The following is a 19,582-nucleotide window of genomic DNA, read 5'->3' as shown; positions in this document are numbered from 1 at the left end:
AGGAGCACTGACTTGCTTTTTTCGTTCTTTGTTCTTCCTTTATTTTCAGTTGTGATGTCGTGGATTTAGGTTTCTTGGAAAACAATCATTACAACAAACATATCTTAAATATAAAAGAAGAGTGATTAGGTGGAAACAGGCCTAGGACACATATCCAGCACGCTGTACAGGCAGACCCTACCAGCTCCAAGCCCACACCATTCACTGAATTCAAGACGTCCTCACTGATCACAGCCAACTGATGTTCCTGCTTCCATCCAGCGGCCAACAAAATCTATACAAAGCCAAGGAATAAGACGACACAAGTAATGATCTCATTGCAGCAACTAATAGGCACCCCAGTCATCAACCTGAGAAGTTGCTCCTCCCCACCTTCGTTTATTCAAACTTTTTGCTAGATTTTTGTTTGTGCCATTATAATTTTGAAGATATTAATAAAGTTCTCAGAAGATCACCACCCCCCCCCCCCACACACACACACACACACACATATTAACCAAATCAAATCTGGTGTCAGTGTGAGTTATCTTCAGTCTTAAGACAGACTGAAGGCAATTCTCATCCAGCAAAAGAAAAAGCAGGAAAGCAGGAGTTTTTTCTGTAATTACGGGTAATTCTGCTGCTGAGAGTGACACATCGTAAAGTCCCTCCTCTCGCTCTGTGATTGGTCCACTCTGTTTTGGGTTGGAGAGAATAGAGCCTTTCCAGACTGACTAAGGCCACGTGTAATTCAGTCTGGTTGGCCAGGCTACTGGTTTGCAGCAAATTAACCAGGCTACGCAACGCATAGTTTTGTCAGAAGTTGATGTTACACATGTAGTAAACAGGAAGTAAAGCTTGCGAACTAGCATGGACCACACATTCAATAAAAATTGAGAGAGGTTATCAACAATGTATTGCTATAAGCTGTGACATTTCCATGTCAACTAGTACTGGAAATGTTCATGGTGTCCAGAGATGCAGAGAAAGAAATGCAATTATATGGTAATTATGGCAAGACGGCAACAGCAGAATCAGTCGGATGAGGTAAATGTTCACTATGCCTGAACTTATTCGGCAAATGTGTTTCCAGCTACTTTTTTGTGCATGTGTTCTTTTGCGGAAAAGCCAAAAAACAACTAAAGCAAGCGTAAAAACTTTTTTTTTCAAATTTTACCATTTCCATTAACCTTTTCTAATGTGTTATTTCAAAACGGGCATAAGAAAGTGTTGATGGATACACGGCTAATGTTGGGCCGGGTGAACATCGCCTGCCAAAAATGGATTTTTGGTTGTATAACATATTGTTATACATATTGTTATTGAATCCTCCGAATCATGGTGTTTTTCTGGACCTGGTAAAATGTGTTTTATTTTTTAGACAATTAGTAGGCAGATTACCTGTGAAATACAAAGGTTGTCAAATACCTCCAAGACCAGCTAAAAGGAAATGCTTGAGTGCATTGTAGAGGTTTATCAATAAAATAAATGGGAAAGATGTATTAGAGTCACAATTTGTTGCTGTGTAAGCTGACGAAACAGCAGATGTGGCTTGTCAGTGCATGATTGTACTCAGGTAACTCACTGAATGTACCACAGAGGAGACATTTCTGGGATTTTTCCCTCTTAAAGACAGGTGGATTGGAAATGATTTTGAAAGAAAAGCTCCAGGTGTTCAAATTCAAAAATAAACTCATTGCCCAGACTTATGATGGAGCTGCCGTGATGGGTGGTGCATCCTTCGGTTTGCAGGCTAAGCTGAGGGAGGCCTCTCCTCATCATGCCCATCAGTTAAGCCTAATCATTCAACAGGCAGGCTCATCACTTACACCTTTCAGAATATTTTCCACAAATCTATTTACTTTTAGGAACACTTTTTTCAAAATCCCCTATAACAACTGTTGTCCCAAATAAGTCTGTGGTAGGAGGATTCCAACACTGGGGCAAACAATGTGGAACTTTAAGAGCCGTGCAGTGCACATTTTGCGTGACTAGGAAGAAATCCTGAAGTCATGCTTTGAAAAAAATCTATAAAGATCCACTTGTGTCAATCAAACACACTCATTGTTTGTACACACTGCTCAAAGACAAACCATTTATTTTCTTGTTGTCATTTTTTCCAACTTGCCTTTATGCATGTGGAGAATTTACTTTTCTATGTAATAATAAAAACTCTTTTCCTTTACATATTTAGAGGGGGCATACTGTTTGGTGCACAGTTCTCTTACCAGAACCAAATGTTCTGTAAGCGATTAAGCCCCATAGTGCATCCGGGTTGACATTAAAAAGGTGAAGATCTTAAAATAACACTTATTTTGTGTGAGTTTCTGTCACCTCCACGAAAATGGCCAAACTGGGATGATCGGGCAATGCAGGCCTTTACGTAGAATTTCTCTGTCCGTTATGCTATCTTCTGTTGCCAAAAGGTTATTGGTATATGACTATGTTAATCTGATCAGCTGTATGTAATCACAAGCCAGATATCCAAGGCAGCTGATAGTTTACCAGGGCCAGGGACAACACTGTCTTTTGTGTCAAATAGTGCGGCTGCATGCTCTTGAGTTGTGCCAGTTAATATCATTCACTTAAGTTCACTTTTTTGTGGTCAAAAATGGCAGCATTTGTAGAACACTTGGTTTTACCAATGGTCTTAATAAATGACTAGATGGGGAGGGCTCAGTCTATCCGCTCCGAGGCGAATTATTTTGGCTAAAGAACTGATACGTCTTCATCCTTTCTCTCTGTCACGAAAGCTCCCTGCCTCAGCTTCTCCTGCTCCTCTCTGACTTTCAGACTGGCTCTGCCATCTTCCTGTTGTCTGTTCTGTTATAGCTTAACTGTTGCTCTTAAAGAAAACGTGTTGTGTCTTTTACACTAACTAACGGCTGCTAAGCTTGAATTCTACACTGATAAACATTATTTTCAGCTTCTTACTTGGCTCTGGATGGGCATCATTCTTCTGTGAGTCCCTTCCTGCTGCTCTTGTTCCAGTCTAACAACCCAGGAAACTGAAGGGCAGGTCACTGATTTGCATCCCACTTGGAATGTGCTTAGGAGGATGGGCCACCATGTGCTTAAAAACAGCAGTGCTCCAACAACAAATCGTGAGCCACCAGAATAGACAAAGACTCATTGATAGGTGTCAAAATGTTTCCAGAAAAACTCTTATTTCTTTTCTGTGGACCAGACTTTTGAAGGCTAGAGATTCACAAATTTTACTTCAGTAGCTTTATAGCCGTGCTCTCTGCCATTTTGTGCCTGCCAGTGGCGTTTTATGGGCTGAGGGTGGGTAAACCCAGAGTGGCACCTACTTCGTGTGCACGTCCATGCACCTACGTGCACATATATGCATGTGTGGCCGGCACAACACTGAGATAATCTGTGACGTAACCATAGTCCATCTAAAAATATACCTTTAGTTCTTCACACTTTAGTTGCCTATTCCCCCTTAAACGGTCAAAGCTCCAGTTCTGGGCGCCCCTCTTTCCTGGACCTGTGACAATAGACCCCTCCCCCCCTTCTGTCAACATGGATGCAGATATTATCTGGGGAAGTCTGAACGGACTCTTGCATGAGCCAATGGGTCTGTGGATGAGTTAGGCCCAGCTTGCATCAGGTTTCCTCCACTTGCCCCCTTAGGGGGCCAAGTACACAACTCACACCACACCATGTATTCTAATGATCCAAAAATGTGTTGATTTGTATCATGGAATATGCCTTGGAGAATCGACCTCCATGTGTTTAAAAACTGCAGTGCTCCACCTATAGATTGCTCAAGTGTGAGCCACCAGAATTGACAATGAGTCCTGGATAGGTATCAAAATGTTTTCAGAAAAACAGAGAAAAATCCTGGTTGCCTCTGATTTAAGCCTGCTTCTGGTTCCCATGGCCTATATGATTAAGAATTTGAACAGGCACATGCCTGTTTCCATTTTCAAGACTATTACTACTATGACCTATAAATACACGTTCCACAATGCATGCATTGTCTGATTTTCTGATTTGTTGAAACACACCATGGTAACCACTTTTCTTGGAGACTTGGCTTTAATTGGAAAATTATATAATTAAGTCCAACCTTCTTTGTGGGTTAGGATATAACCTGACATCTTTTGTAATCATAGTTACCATGCCATATAGTGATAATTAAAAACAAGTTATCTCTGCTGCAGAAAACTTCATCCAAGCTAACATTTTCACTGGTTGATTGGCTGACAGCTGAGTAACATCTTAGAAAATGTCTTGTTCATTATATTTAAATGGTAAAGCATTATGTTGTATTCTACCCAGAATCTGAAATGATTCTTTATTCTGTCAGTCTTTTGAAGCTTCAAGAACAGGAACCTGCCTGGAGGAACAAAGCCAACCAGTGTGTGTTTTGTGTAAGTGTGTGAGGACCACACAGCAGTAGCCGTGTTGCATTATGGTATTGATTGCTCATTCTCAGTGCTCCAGTGATTATAAGATTCAGCAGTCTAGCCTAGAGCTTGATTCCTTATTAATCCACTTCTCTCCCCAAAGCATGCAGCGCTTTTGTTGAAAATGTTTTGACAAGATAAAGATCTCACAGGCAAGGCAAAAGCTGTGGAACACCGATTCCAGGAAAGACTGGCAGTAATATGGTCATAGTAACAGAAACAAATGTTAAAACTGTCTCATTTAGCCAGTGACACAAGGAGAGCAGTATGTTTTCATTATATGCACAGAAATCTTTATGTTTTTGTATTTGCACAACTCAGCCATGTCTCCATGGCTGCTGTTGTTCCAGCTGACAAGAGGAAGAATTTAAAAGAAGAGCAAACTAAGTCATTCATGCACATTTGTGGAGATTATTTTTGCACATGTGACCTGTGACAAGCCGAGGAGGCTATTCATAAAATAAAAATGTGCAGACGTAGGTTCATAGCGATACATAATCTGCAGTAAACATAAAGACAGAGAGAGAAAACATCAACATCAACAATGTTTTTAGTAAAAATAAGATAATTGAAAATGTAAATATAGAGACCATGCATGTCCATGCACTGTAATGTATACAGCCCAGCTGACAGTTTTGCCAAAGCCCGAGACGACGCAATCTTTTCGCCCCCACCATCCCTACCCACAGAAACACAATGTCTTTGTCCCCTTTGTCTTACATGCTCTGGAAATCTCTCATAAAGCTTTCTGTATTTTATGTTGGATATGTTCTATGTAACTTAGTGCACTAGTTTACCGTTCCTCAACTTGTAGTACCCCAACTTACTAATTTTGTTTTAAAAAATCCCTGACTTTATTTATAATGGCCCTTGGAACTTATAGTTCTTGAAAGCTAAACCTGTAATGGTTGACGCTGATGAACTAGATATTCAGCGAAAAACAGAGTCACAATTTATTGAAGCGGATGAGTAATGACAGGTGAGGCAGGCAAGCAGGACCAGACTTGACCAGATGCAGGCTGGACCAGATGCAGGTAGTGACTGGCCAGACCAGTGAAGAAGGCAGGAGCTGTTCAGAACAGGCAACGTGGACTGAGGAACCACCAGAAGGAGCAGCTGGAACTCAGGGGAAAATAGGCAGACTTGTGCAGCACACAAATACTGGCAAGAGTCCAGCTGGCAGAGCACAAAGGAACTGGTAGAGGCAGAGCACATCAACAACAAGATGAGAAGAGAAGGCAGTGAGTGGATGACTGAGGCAGGTAAATGTAGGCAGGTGACCAGGTGACCAGAGTTGACGGTAATTACTGGCAGAAGGTGGAGTTGATCTGGGCTAATTGACTGGTGACTGAGCTGATTGGATACTGGCTGATTCAATTTCAGAAAAGTCCAGAAAAAAAAAATCCTAAATCATGACCAAACCAAATTATTGTTGCTCAACGCCAAAGCAACTATAAAATGTTTGTTGTGTGTGTTGTTGCCACTGCCTCCAGGACATGAAACCAACTGCGAGATGAGTGTGTTTAAAAACTTTATTTGCAAATATACAACATTATATTCATAAAGGTACTACAACAAGATACTGGGACATTAGGACTAAAATATAGTATGTTTAATGGACCTTTTTTAAATAAACCAATTAACATATTGTTGAACATAAAGGTAACAGGACAAGTGTACATTCCTGACAAATTTTCCACATAGAATAAATATATTCATCATACATTCTTAAAATGTTTTACTTGTGTGATCCATCCTAAATATGATATGATATTCTGCCTCTAAGTTTTTAAGATCTTTGACTTTTGACTCTCTTGTAATCAATAAGCCTGCTCTTAAACAATAGTTATAGGTTCTTTGAAGGTCCATTTAGGATTTTCCTTGGATTTTTGGTCCATTATTCTCTCATTTCCAGTCCAGTTATGGACCACTGGTAAGACAATTTGTGTTCACTAAGAAACGTAACTCTGACCGACAAGTCTTCTAGCCAGTCTATGCTTGAAAAACGACAGCTTCCCCTAAAGGAAAAAAAGAATAGAATCTTCACGCTCTTTGCTTTAAAGAAAATCTCCTTGAATGGAAAATATAATGAAATAAAATGGGATTAACACTTAAGAAAAGTACAGTGTAATAGCAAAATCTCTCTCTGAAAGGATTTCCATCACTGAATTCTGCAGATCCTTTTTAAACCATCAACACACCTGCAGGTCAGTGGGCTTGCTTCCCAAATAACCCCTGGGTGTGAATTTGTTTGCCTGTCACAGGTGCTTTACATCTGCAGCAGTTTTCCTTCCTTTCCTTTCAAACAGAGTCGGATTGACTCAGTGACCCTGAAAAGAAAGAGGCAGGAAGATAAATTCGATTGGCTGGCAAAGGAATTATGTCAGTTCTTCTGTCTTGCATTGTATGTTTTAAAGCACAAAGCCATCCAGTGAATGGGGTGCTGATTATTTTCAAATTCATATGAAGCTAGTGATGTGGAAAAGCATCAAGTATGATCAACCTGTTTTTAAATCAAATGTCAGGTTTATATGCATACTGGAAAAATTTACAAAGCTATATGGACAAGCTGTTTATATTACGATCTGCTAGAAAAAGCATTAAAAGTGATTTGTGTAAACACAAATATGGTATAAATACTGTTACATCTACAGGTCAGGGCTTCATATTTGTCTGTTGGAATGTTCCACCTTTGTAATATTTAAATGTTAAATTACGGAAATCCTTAACAAGTAGTACACGCACACACACACTAGTGGTCAGCAACTTTAATGTCCAAATTGTCCTTTCACCCCCCCCCCCCCCCCCCCCATACAGCAAAATAAAATTTGTTTAGAGCCACAAAAGCAATGTGCCGCTATAAAAAAATAAAATAAAAAATCCAGACAATTTCTTTTTGATTTTTTTAAAAGAGCAATCATCCTATTCCTATTTTAAGTTTGTTGCTTTTTTGTTTCGTGAAAGGCAAAAATGATTAACACTAACATTCAGAATATTGATAAATTCTTTATCTTTTTTGGCCAAAGGTATGAAGAGTTATTTTGGGGCATCAAAAGAGCTACTTGTGGTGAAGCCATAGGTTTTAGACCCGTTTACTAGGAAGTCAGAATGATGTAAACCTGTGTCAAATTCTGATTAGCACACAATGCTCACAACTAGGTTTGTGAATTTTTCTTGATTGTATTGTGCGCAAATACTTTACATTTTTAAAATAGTAGGTTTCTAATTAACTTCAACTAAAATTTTAACCTTACAAGGCTTTTTTTTTTTTTTAAGGGATTATTCACAGCTCTAGTGGCTCGCTTTTTATGACTGTTGGCTGAAAGGAAGGGAGTTAGACATGCGGCAAAGGACCGCAGGTCAGATTCAAACCCGGGTCAACCGCGACAAGGACTAAAGGCCTCTCTGTATATGGGTAGCGCTACCTGCTGCGCCACGAGCACGACCCTACAAGACTGTTTTTAAGTCCAACTGAGTGTATCTGACTGCTAAATAAAACACCATTCTGTCAGCTGGTATTGAGCTTATACAAACTTTAGAGAGCAAAGGATACATTTTGTTGTGTAATAAATATTCAAATAAAGTATACAATATATGCACCTGTATACCTCACCAGTCAGTAAGGAGAGATTAAGAAAAGTAAAGAAAGCTTTTACTTTGGGGGATGGACACAAATTCAAGCAACCCTTTTGTTTTTTCTTAGTACATTTTAAAAACCATGTTTCATTTTCCTTTCTCTTAACAATCATGCAATACTGCGTCGTATTTACACCCGATAGTCCAGTAGACTCGATTCAACTGGTGGTCATATTGCAAATTTTCAGCTGGTGTGGTTTTGCTTTAACACTGTACTTTGTCAAACCAACCAAACCATTTTACGAACCCGTTTAACCCCTTGCCTGTGGTGGTGCTGCACCAAGAAACACAGAAGATATAAGGATGGTCAGCAACACAGCACAACCGCGGAAATGTAAACAAAATGAAATGACAACAGATTTTAGTCGTGTTATTGCTATTCTGTGTTTGGCCAGTTTGCCAGACAAGCACAATTCAACAGTGGGGTCAGCATGAGTGGAGGACGAGGCAGGGGCCTTGGAGATGGTTAGATTTTACACAAGGGGAGTGAGACAGCTCCGTATGAGGTGGCGGCGAGCAAGCAGTGGCTCATACAGCTTCACTGAACTGATGTTACACTCACACAGAGGTCAAGCAAGGCGTTTGCCCTAAGGTCTATCATGTTGAATACATTGAAGTTTTGATTTATAACACTCTAAAATGTGGTAAACCTCTAAGGGTGTGAATACTTAGAAAAACACTATGCAAAAAGCTCTTCGGTCAGCTGCTTCTCTGCCTGCTGTCTTCCAGCACAGCATTTGTGCCCGGTACTTCTTAGCTGTTTTGCATAACACCGGTCCCAGATTATCATAATAAACATCAGAAAACAGCTGTGTGAATCATTTTAGTCGCACACACACATGTGACAGCTTTGTTCTGCTCCTCCTACAGGGGCACCAAATCATAAAATATATCCCGTTTGAAGGCAGTGAGTAACAATGTGGCGTTTCATTCAGCTGAGAGGGCCTTGTTGGATAACAGCCAGAGGACATGATGTGCTCCATTACTGTTGGTTGTTCATCAAACAGCTCACAGTTCTGTTTCTGTGAGGACGATAAGACAATAACTCCACCTGGCACCGTGCAAACACAGCAGCTCTGTAATTTTAAATTACGACACTCTGCCACACATTTTCTTATCTGAGGAGCACGTTTGTGTTAATAGAGTGTTCTTTTTCACTCTACACACATCTTTCAGGACTAAACTTTATATATTTTTCTCTCTGAAGTCATGCAACTCAGTCTATTGTCCTTCTGCAATTATGCACAATATATTGTGTGCCCTCACAAAAATGCCCTTATAGTTTTCTTATGTTTTTGCTCATCTTTTGCATGTAAAATTGGACCGGATTCTAGGTTACCTTCAGACGAGTCGATAGTAAACATTCAGAAAATAACACAAAAAAACAGGAGCCACAAGATACTTTTAACTGAAAAATATATTGAATTGTTTAGAAAAATAAAATACTGGTCCCTCTTGGTAAGAAATATTTAGTTACTAACCAGTGAATAAAATACCGCTTGAACATCTCTCAGCATTTAACAACTCCACCACTGAATTACCAAATACAATTCAAACAGTTGTCACTCAAAATAGAGTAAAAATTTAATATAAAGTTTCTTAACTAGAAAGAAAAGTTCTGAGTTTCTTACCTTGTTCCGTTAAGCTCTGATGATGGACCTTAGTTTAGTACACAGTTCTTCTGTTGTTTTAGGTCCTCAGTCAAATTGTTGAAAGTCATGTCATTGTCAGAGCACTCTTATAGGTCAGGTTGAGAATGTGGGGCTTTTACAGTCCAACCACAGTGTGGAGTTTCTTGATGAAGGAGCTCTTTGAATACTCCTCCAGATGAATGGGCAATTTCGCTCAAACTCCTCAAGAAAAAAAGGTGAAGGGTTCTGGAATTTTACCTTTGTAAGATAAATGTTATTCACAGACCATCTCATGCCTTAAGGCTCTAAAATGTAGGAAATGTGAGGAGGACTTTTAGCAAGCCTGACTGTCTTAAGCAGGGAAGATGGTTTTAAGCTGAGATTGTCATAAGCTTAAAACCAGCTGTTTGGCTGATCAACCGACCAAACACTGGACAAAATGAGCACATAAACTTCTATAACAGTCATACAATTATTAATACGCAGATAACATAAACTTTGTCATCCCCTTTGAGGGAAATTAGTTTTAGTGCCTCAATGGGTTAAAGGCGCGGTTTTTGTGGCATAATTTTACTGAGGATAAATAAATAATAGGAAATAATCATGTGAACATTTTTTTGAAATTTACAAAGAATATGTAAAAAAGGGGTGAGCAAGTATTTTCTGTATTGTACATGTTGATGTCAGCAGTCTAAATGGCTATTTAGAAGTTTGTTTGTGTGATGCCATCTCCTCGCTTTTGATAGGTGTAAGGAGCGCTTCTCACTGGTGCATAAACGCACTAAGGCATGCAGAGAAAAACATGCATTGATCTGTGGCCATACGGTTCAGAGTCTGTGTATTTGTGCAGTGATACAAGGACAATTTACCTTTCAACACTCCTCTATTCTCCTCACATAGCTGTCAGCTGTGCGCTGGGCAGTGCTGCCGTCCATTTGCTTTCTTGACTTTCTTTTCTCCATTTTATGTCAGTGGTTTCGCCAAATACAATCACTTACGAATAGGCAATCCCGGTAAAATGCTGACAGGTGAGTGTGCATTAATATCAAATAGATAAAGTAGTAAAATGACTGGCAAGTAAAAATAAATAAGCAAATCAAACTAATGATGAAGGTGTAAATAAGGTTTGTTCAAACATTTTGATGCTGTGTGACAATACATTTCGCTAAGTTTTATCAGCATGACACATTTCTGAATCCATACTAATCAGTTTATGTATCTTCTTTGATCACCAGGAGAGCATTGGTGTGTGTGTGTGTTTTTTTCTTGTACTATCAACCAATCACAGGTATTGAAAGACAGCGTCACACCTAACAACGGGGTCAATCACACCCCTTCACTCAGATAAAATTGTCTGTCGTCTCCTTACTCATACTCACTCTCAGAAGCCATCTGAATCTATCTTAAGGTAAGACTACTAGGTAGCAATTTTTAGGCTGAGATAGGAGCTCTCTAAGAGGACTTTGAGAATCTTTATGAAGATAGGCACAGGTTTCTAGGATTCCCAGAAAACCTAACCTGCATAAAACAGAGCTATTACTAACATCCCAATTCTAAGTCTTTCAGGTCATACCACAATCGCTGAAACATGTCTGTAACACTCTCTGTATTCCTCTCACTGTAAAACTATTTGACTATGAATTTACTTCTTTACTATTCAAGAAAAAAATAAATTATGTTTCTGTTTTTAGCCACACACAATTAGGAAATGTTTTAAACTAAACTGTTAAATGAAATAGTGTAACTAACTTTAAAATCACTGAATAAAACAAAAAAAATATGTGAAATTTACTTAATTTGATTCTCAACTGTCATCTCCAGGTACTAAACCAAAAACAGTGTTCTCATTTTCCAGTGCTGCCTATGAACAACATTACAGCAGTCAGAATGTCAATCAAGTTAAAGACAAAACAAAGTACCACATGCAAATATAAAACAGTATCAATAAGTTGAGCAAAAAAAAAAAAAAAATGTATTGCAACAGAATAGGAACCTAAGAGTTTTGCCACTTAGCTTTTCAATGACAGGCATTCAAAGAAAAAGCAGTTGCTATAGGACTTGTAATGGCAAACTTGAATGGCTGCCATACAGGGCGGCCTAGGTCTTAGCTTTAGCTTGATGGGTGTCCTCAAGTGGTAAAATAATGAAATGTCCAGACTTACATGGCAGGTTGTTGGTGCATTTAATGAGGTCCTGATTGAAGAAGGTTTTGGGGTTAATCCACATACATGTATATGTTTTTAAACATCCAGATTCCACAGGAGACAGTCAAAACATTGTTTGGGCCTATATCCAGGCCAGCTTCCACTCCAACAAAAGGCTTCGCCACCCATCCATTAAAGGAATAACCAACACTTGGCAACTCCCATACTCACCAAAATAAATGTGATTACATAACACGTAAATACTAAGTTTAAATGAAAAATTTCATGCTGATTTTTTTAACTAATAATTTTAAATATGACATTTTAAGGAGAACACACATTTTAAGGAGACAGCTTGAGTTGCCCGGATTTTCGGACTAGCAGAGTACAAATCTAGAGAGGCAACATCCACAATGCCATTAATTTTGGAAGATGACGTTTATTCCAACATGCTTCAGTTGAGAAGCAAAGCATAGTGCAGCTTAAACACTGGTTGAAATGTAGAGGCCTCAAAGTGACTGGGAAGTAAGCAGGAGAAAGGTTGAAAGGTAAAAGAGGCTGTCTTCTCCTCTAGCACAACAGATCAAATGCGAGAAAGATACCTGCTGAATCCACATAGAATGACATCTAATACAAAGAAAAATATATTATTACAGGCTTATGTTTCAAATTATAATAAGGCTTATGCCCACAAATAAATACAACAGCTTCTTTTCTAAATCTGTAAAGTCAATCATCCCGCTGTAATCAAACACTCACACCCCCTCTCACCTTCACACACCCCTCCCCAGACACACATAAACAAGATCACATACCCACATTTATACCCCTGCTGACAATTAAAAAGACCACCAGCCTATTTCATACATCGTTTTAGCACAAGTGTGTAGTGTATTGTGTGTTTACGATTATGACAATGAGACATAGTATCAGGGATTATATGATGACATTTTCATTTTGCTGAGAAAAAGACAAATCTACCTGCACAGACGTTGCAGTCATGGGTATTGGGTCTGGAAATTAGCCCCTTACCACCAACCAAATGTAGAGAGCACATATGGATTTGGTCATATTTTCCTTACAAGCCTGTATCCAACCTTGACATTTCTATGCATGTCTACAGGGTTCAGGACACTGAATTACAAAGCTCCCTTCATATGGTTGCAACCATATTGTAAGTTGCTCTGGCAGATACAAACCCAGCAGTGTTGTGTTTTTACCATATAGTGCATGGAATTCTTAAAGCTTGATGTCCTAAAATTAACCCTGACCTATCTCCTTTGAAAACATGTAAGTAGCTGCACTTGGGGAGAAGACAGTTTCACTCTACCCTGTTTAATCAAGGTCAACGCTTACGTGTTTTCTGTGTGAGACTATAAATGTTTGACAATGTTTGTATTACGTCTGCTCTGGTCAGCCGATATAGCAGAGTGTGAGAAGGAGATGGACAAATTCCAAGGAGAACAGAGCTGAGAGCAGACAAGAGGCCAAGCTGTGGCCTAGCCAGGGGTGTGATTACTTTGTCTCTGCCCTGGTTCTCAATAAGTAACCAGTTACTTCCCGAATTACTTCTTCAATAAGTTGCGGGGAAATCAATTATTATTTATTTTCCACAACACCTGTCTCTTGAGATGATTTTCAGGACAAATCTGTTCTCTGTTTGACTCACACAAGTTAACTATACAAGCTTTACCGCTCAACGTTTGTCAGAATCTAAAATGGCCACGGCATGTACATACACTGTGCTCTTCTAAATTTTGCAGTTTCATGTAATTTGAGATTAGCCACATTAGGTTCTCCCACTGGGCTAGCCGGCCATTGGCCATTACCTAAACCTTCTTGGGCACTAACCCCGATATCAGGGGGAGGAGTTTTTTTCCAGGTTCATTACTGTAAGTTCCCTTAGTTAAACACAGACATGAGGTAGCCACAGAAACCTCAGAATCTTAATGCTTATATGAGGCAACAGTGGTGCAGGACCAGATGTGACTATAAAATGTAGCCACAGCTGCTTTAAAGTCCTCTGAACTTCATAAATACAAGTAAAGCCCATTTACCACATAAATATTTTTTTATGATAACCAAACAGCTAAAACTAAAAGCTGAGGTGGTTTGACTGATGTCAATGTGTTGGATCTAGTTTGATTCTACTGGCTCCACAGATTAAAAATAGGGGTCATTTGTGAAATTCAGCCAATCCAAACTCAGCCATGTGTAAATAAGATAATCAATGAGAAGTATACCATTGCAGAGTAATGTAAAATACAAGTAAAACACACAAAATCTCCATTTGCCAAAAGGCAAATTGTCTAGGTATTTTTTTTTTTTACTAAAACCTCTGTAACTGTGGTTTAGTTTACCTTATATATACATTATATATTCAGAAAAAGGAGGTTCAAAATGTGATCTCTGTAAAAAGGGCGGTGAGGACAGCGCAGGGGATTGTGATATGCAATCTACAGGCTACTCAGTTTATGTAATACGAGTCCAGAGAAGTGCCAAACGTGTCGCCACTGATCCCATCCACCTGGGCAATGCACTGTTTGCCCCTCTCCCATCAGGTAAAAGCTTCAGAAACATCAAATCTAGAACCAATAAACTCAAAACCAGCATCTTTCCAAGAGCTGTGAGAGATATTGCCCCCTGCTGAGAGACTGTGGTCCATCATATGTTACCTATTTTTGCACACTCTTATTCTCAAGAATACCAAATTGCACATTTGTGTGAATGAAGCCTCAAGACCACTGCACAAAAATTACCTAATTACATGAGATTCATGAAGGAGGGACTAATCCATGTAACATGGCTCATATCATTCACAAACGGACAGAGATCAGAGCTCTCGGACTCTGATATGAACTTGCATGCTCTAATGTGTGAGGGGGGGGGGAAACTCCCGTAAATACTAAGTCTGTTGTGTCTGTGTGTCATGTTACCTCTGTACATCCTAAGCCGGTGTCTGCCTCAAAGTTAATTTCATCATGGTAACACATGGTGGCAATAAAATATTCTTGATTATTGAAAACTCTGACCAATCACTGCCCTTCACACCAAAGAGCAGGAATTTGCCAGAGGTTTGGTTCTGGTCTCAACCCCCTCTGTCCCTCAAGTTCCGGGGGAATCACCTTATCTATTGGTCGTCCCACATGCCAGTCATTCTGACGCACACACATAACGCCAATATGTGTGCGCGTTCCTTGTTAGTTCCGCTTGATGGCTGCCCATGCGCACCTCTAGTTTTTATGTATCCGGTTAGCTTAGTGGTTAGCTTCAGTGTTAGCCGTTCATTGTAGCTCCGCTGCTCTCACCGTATACTTTGAACATGGCTTAGAGTCGCAAGAAGCAAACCGTGTACACGTTTATGAGAAGAAGAGGAATGCCTCAATAGAAAGAAATAAGACCAGAGTGGATTTTGGAGATTTTTTCATGCGATCCCCTTGAGGAGCGGAAGAGTAAGGTAAGACGGTCTTGTCCATGTTATTCAAAAAGGGACTTGGGTAAAATTGCTACCTTTATGCGTACCAAGCCCTTTGCCTAGCCCTCTGGATCTTTCTGCCCTTGTCTGCTAGTTTGTGTATGACCTTTGACTGTATTTCCTCAAGTCTCTGCCCTCTGTCCCTGCTCTGAGATGAAGCTATTGGCGCAGAGATTAAAGAAGTTGGTGCTGCCAGCTGTGACGTCACCTCCCACTCGACTGTCATTCTCTGGATCCAAACGGAGCTCTGGGAACAGCTGATCAGACCCAGTGCATCCTCCCGATCTCTAAGAATGTTAGTGGCTTTATTTCTGAGTTATCTTGTTCTCATTGAGTTTGCCTCAACCACTAACCTATCTCTCTCCCTTTCAGTTGTCCTTGGCATTACATGTATACTGTATAATGCAGGAAAAAACCTGGTGAGGGGGAAAAAAATCCTCCTTTTTTAATGTTTTATCCTCATTTTCACTGAAACGACAGCAGCTGCTGTGATACTTGCACTTCTGAGGAAGAACTTCAAAGTGTTGGCTATTTTTGACACCAAGAGTGTTTAAATGGAATTTGTATTTGCTAAAAAAAAAAAAAAAAAAAGCATAATTAGATTTAAGCATGTTATTTTATGCACAAATTCAGGAGAATGCCTTAGGGCTTAATCAACTTTGCTAGCTCACCAAGACTGCCAAAATATATATTTTAGACACTCCTTTACTCAAAGGTGGAGCAGCTGCATTATACAATGTTCCTCTTATATGTAACATATGATTGCCACAGAGATCTACTCATCTCTGTGTCTCTAACTTGGTGCAGTATGCACCAATAACAACACTCTCTATGAAACATAGCTATGTTTGACACATTGTGTAGCGAAAAGTGGATATGTATTTAGAATATTAATACCAAGTGACTGAATGACACATTTCTTAATCAACAGAAGCTATCTTTGTGAACCAGGGCATTTTATTTGTCACAGAAAATGCACTAATGATGCCAATTAAGTGGTAGCAGGAAAGATAAAAGTGCATTTATTCAACATATAGTCATTCAATATATGCAACAGCAAAAGCACTGCGGGTGTAACTGCCTCAGTTAAGGTCAGTGCTCATAATTTGACAATAAGAAACAAAATGGCATCAATGGAAGAGTTTTAAGGCCAAAGCAACAGCTGACCTGAATGAACACAAATGTCCAGCTCAAATTGGCCAAAAGCATCTTAGTGATTCCTAAAGCTCTTTGTGAGAATGTTCTTTGGACTGAAGAGACAAAACTTTTATAAGGTGTGTATTGCATCCAGCATAAAACTAACAGCATTTCACAACATAACACCCAGAGTCAAACATGGTGGTATTAGTGTGATGGTCTGGGACTGCTTTGCTCGCTCAAGACCTGGACAACTTGCAGTAATGGAACCATGCATTATGCTCTCTTTGAGAAAGTCATGGAGGAGAACATACAACTATTGCTCAAGAGCACTTGGGTTATGCAGCAGGACAATGAACCAAAGCGCAGCAGCAAGTCTACCTCTGATTGGCTGAAATTTTAATTAAAGTCTGACATTAAATCTGTCTGAAAAATTGTGGTGTGACCATAAGCACATCTTCATGCTTAAAAATCCTCATGATAGCTGAACTACAACCATTCTGCTTGTTTAAGTGGTAAATAATTCCTCCTCAGTGATGTAAAAGAGCCATTATCAGTTATCACAAATACTGGATGGCAGTTGTTGCTGACAGAAGTGTCACAACCAATTAGGTTTGGAGGGAAATTATATATTCACACAGGGCTAGGCTGATTTGGATAACTTTATTTCCATACTAAATAAAATTATCATTTGAAAATGGCATTTGGGATTTGATCATATTATCTTTGTCTGATATTAACATTTGTTTGGTGACCTTAAAACACTACACTACAAAACATTACTTGGCAAATGCGGGAAAGACTTTTTATTTAGCTTTTCCGAGAACCAGAAGTGCTGAAAAAAAAAAACTCTGATTTTAGCAACTTTTAAAGGCATTTCGTGTGTTAGATTTTTTTTTAATTGACAATATTAACCCACAATATAATGCAGTGCATGAATGAGCCATCATAATTTCACTTTTTTTATTTCAGGTTTTGGTATTGTGAAAAGCTTATTTTCCATCTTTGGGTTCAACGACTCTCTGCAGCAAACTTCCTGATGCTGCAAATTTCCCTCTTCAATTCCCCCTTTATTTCCCTGTTGTTTCTGGTTCCTTGTAAATTGTCTTCTTGTAGTCTGCACTGTTGAAATTCTGTCAGAGAAAATGAAACAGAGATGGAAATGTTGTCCCAATGACTCCAGGGGGACTGTGATGGCTGTGATGGAAGTACAGATTATACTTTTATTTTATTATTTTCTCTTCTGTTGCAGCACTATGTTGTAAAGGGATGCGCACCAATAAATGGATCTTGTTTTATATTGTCATATCAGAGACACAGATCTGGCCTGTTTTTATTTTGTGAAGAGTTTCAAATATTTAAGGACTACTCTACTTTATTATTTTCAAATGAAAGTTATATCAGTCAAAAAGTTAAATCACTTATTGTTATTTATTATTCCCATATTTATCGCCAGTCACTGTGGATTTTCTGCACGGATCGAGTGGTCAGTAATGAGTCATTAAACGGGCTGTCTTCAAAAGGTAGATGTTTCTTCTTTCCCCCAGGGTGCAGCATTGACTGACTGAATGATTCAGGAAGTGACTGTCATCTGCTCAGTTAATTTTCTAAATACCACTGACCACATATCACACCTGTAATTGCTCATTGGGATGGGAGAGCATGTGCAGGAAATTCAATGCTGCCCTCAGAGAATGACACTACTGAGATTACTCATTTCCAGAGAAAACTGAATGGACACGTTCCTTGACCCGAAATGAGGAACTGTGCTGAACCTGTTGACACCGACACATTGGCAATTATTTCATCAAAGCAGTGATGCTGCTGCAGTCATCACCAGCTGTCACTGGTTGAATTGAATTTATGTCAAAGTGATGGATTGTTTGGGTATTGGTGGTTCTTTCTTGCATAGCAACGTTCAACTGAACTAACAAGCAAAAGGAAAAGGATAATAAGCAACCACCAGCATTCCTGGATTACCAGGTTTGACACAGTTGAAAGGACAAAAGTTGGAGGAATAAATGAAAAAAAAAAATACCTTAAAGCACCAATAGGTATACACTGAAGACTGGTTGTAGTCTGCATTAATTTATCTTTTTCCCATTTGCTTATTAATATATTCTCAGTTAAAGAGGGGCAAATAAAAACTCTATCAGACTAATGTTACTAATGTCACAATCCACATATTTAAAGGGGACATAGCATGCAAACTCCACTATTTTAGCCTTTAACTACACCTTGTTGTGTACTTGGAGTCTCTTGGATAGCTGAAAATTTGAACGTAATCTCTCCAGGCGCTGTTTAGATATCTTTATATTATTTTTGACCCATATTTTTCAAGCCATTCAGTTTTCTCTGTTTTCTGTTACGTTCTTTGAACAATTACTTCAAAATATTTAGTTTGGAACTGCTAAACAATGTTGTGAACTTCCAGCTCACTAGTAATGTGAATCCACAAATTTTATTTCTCAGAGCGATTTTGTAGTATCGGCTGTTATGCCATAGGCTGGTTGAATATGCTTATTATTATTATTAATTATAATTTGGTATTATAATTTAAATAATAAATCATTCAACTCAAAATTCCGCTATAACAAATATAGTTCAAATGGTGGTGATGTTAGCTATAAACTTGTAAGTATTTATACCACTAAGGCATTAGTTAATTTGCTGTTATGAACTCATTTATGCTGGAATAAATGATCAGGTCGGACTGTTAACCCACCAGGTTTATCCAGCAGGCTGTGAGAACCCCAATGTAACTGCAATTAGAGTTTAAATCCTTATTCCTTATCACCATCCAATGATATTGTCTCTGTATTAATATCAGATGTTAACTCCAAAGGAGGTTAGCTCTGAATTCTGAATACCCAGGCAACTGTGAATTGGACTGAACACAAAACAATGTCTATTCCGCAATCGTTGGTTTTATTGAACCAAAAGCAATTCCCTGTTACAGTAATTCTCTGATTCAAACAACTTTGGAATTCTTACTCATTACTAAACTAAAACATGCAAAATATATATGTGGAAATAAAGAACAAAACAAAAATAAACAATGGATTAAAATGAGCGGTTCGCAGATCTTAACTTAACTCGCAGTTGTTTAACACCGCCCTCGAAACATCGGCATTTGACGTATCAGCGTTGATAGACAGAACA

Source organism: Fundulus heteroclitus, unplaced genomic scaffold (genome assembly GCF_011125445.2).
Source record: "Fundulus heteroclitus isolate FHET01 unplaced genomic scaffold, MU-UCD_Fhet_4.1 scaffold_55, whole genome shotgun sequence".
Taxonomy (NCBI): domain Eukaryota; kingdom Metazoa; phylum Chordata; class Actinopteri; order Cyprinodontiformes; family Fundulidae; genus Fundulus; species Fundulus heteroclitus.
This window is presented reverse-complemented; position numbering follows the sequence as displayed.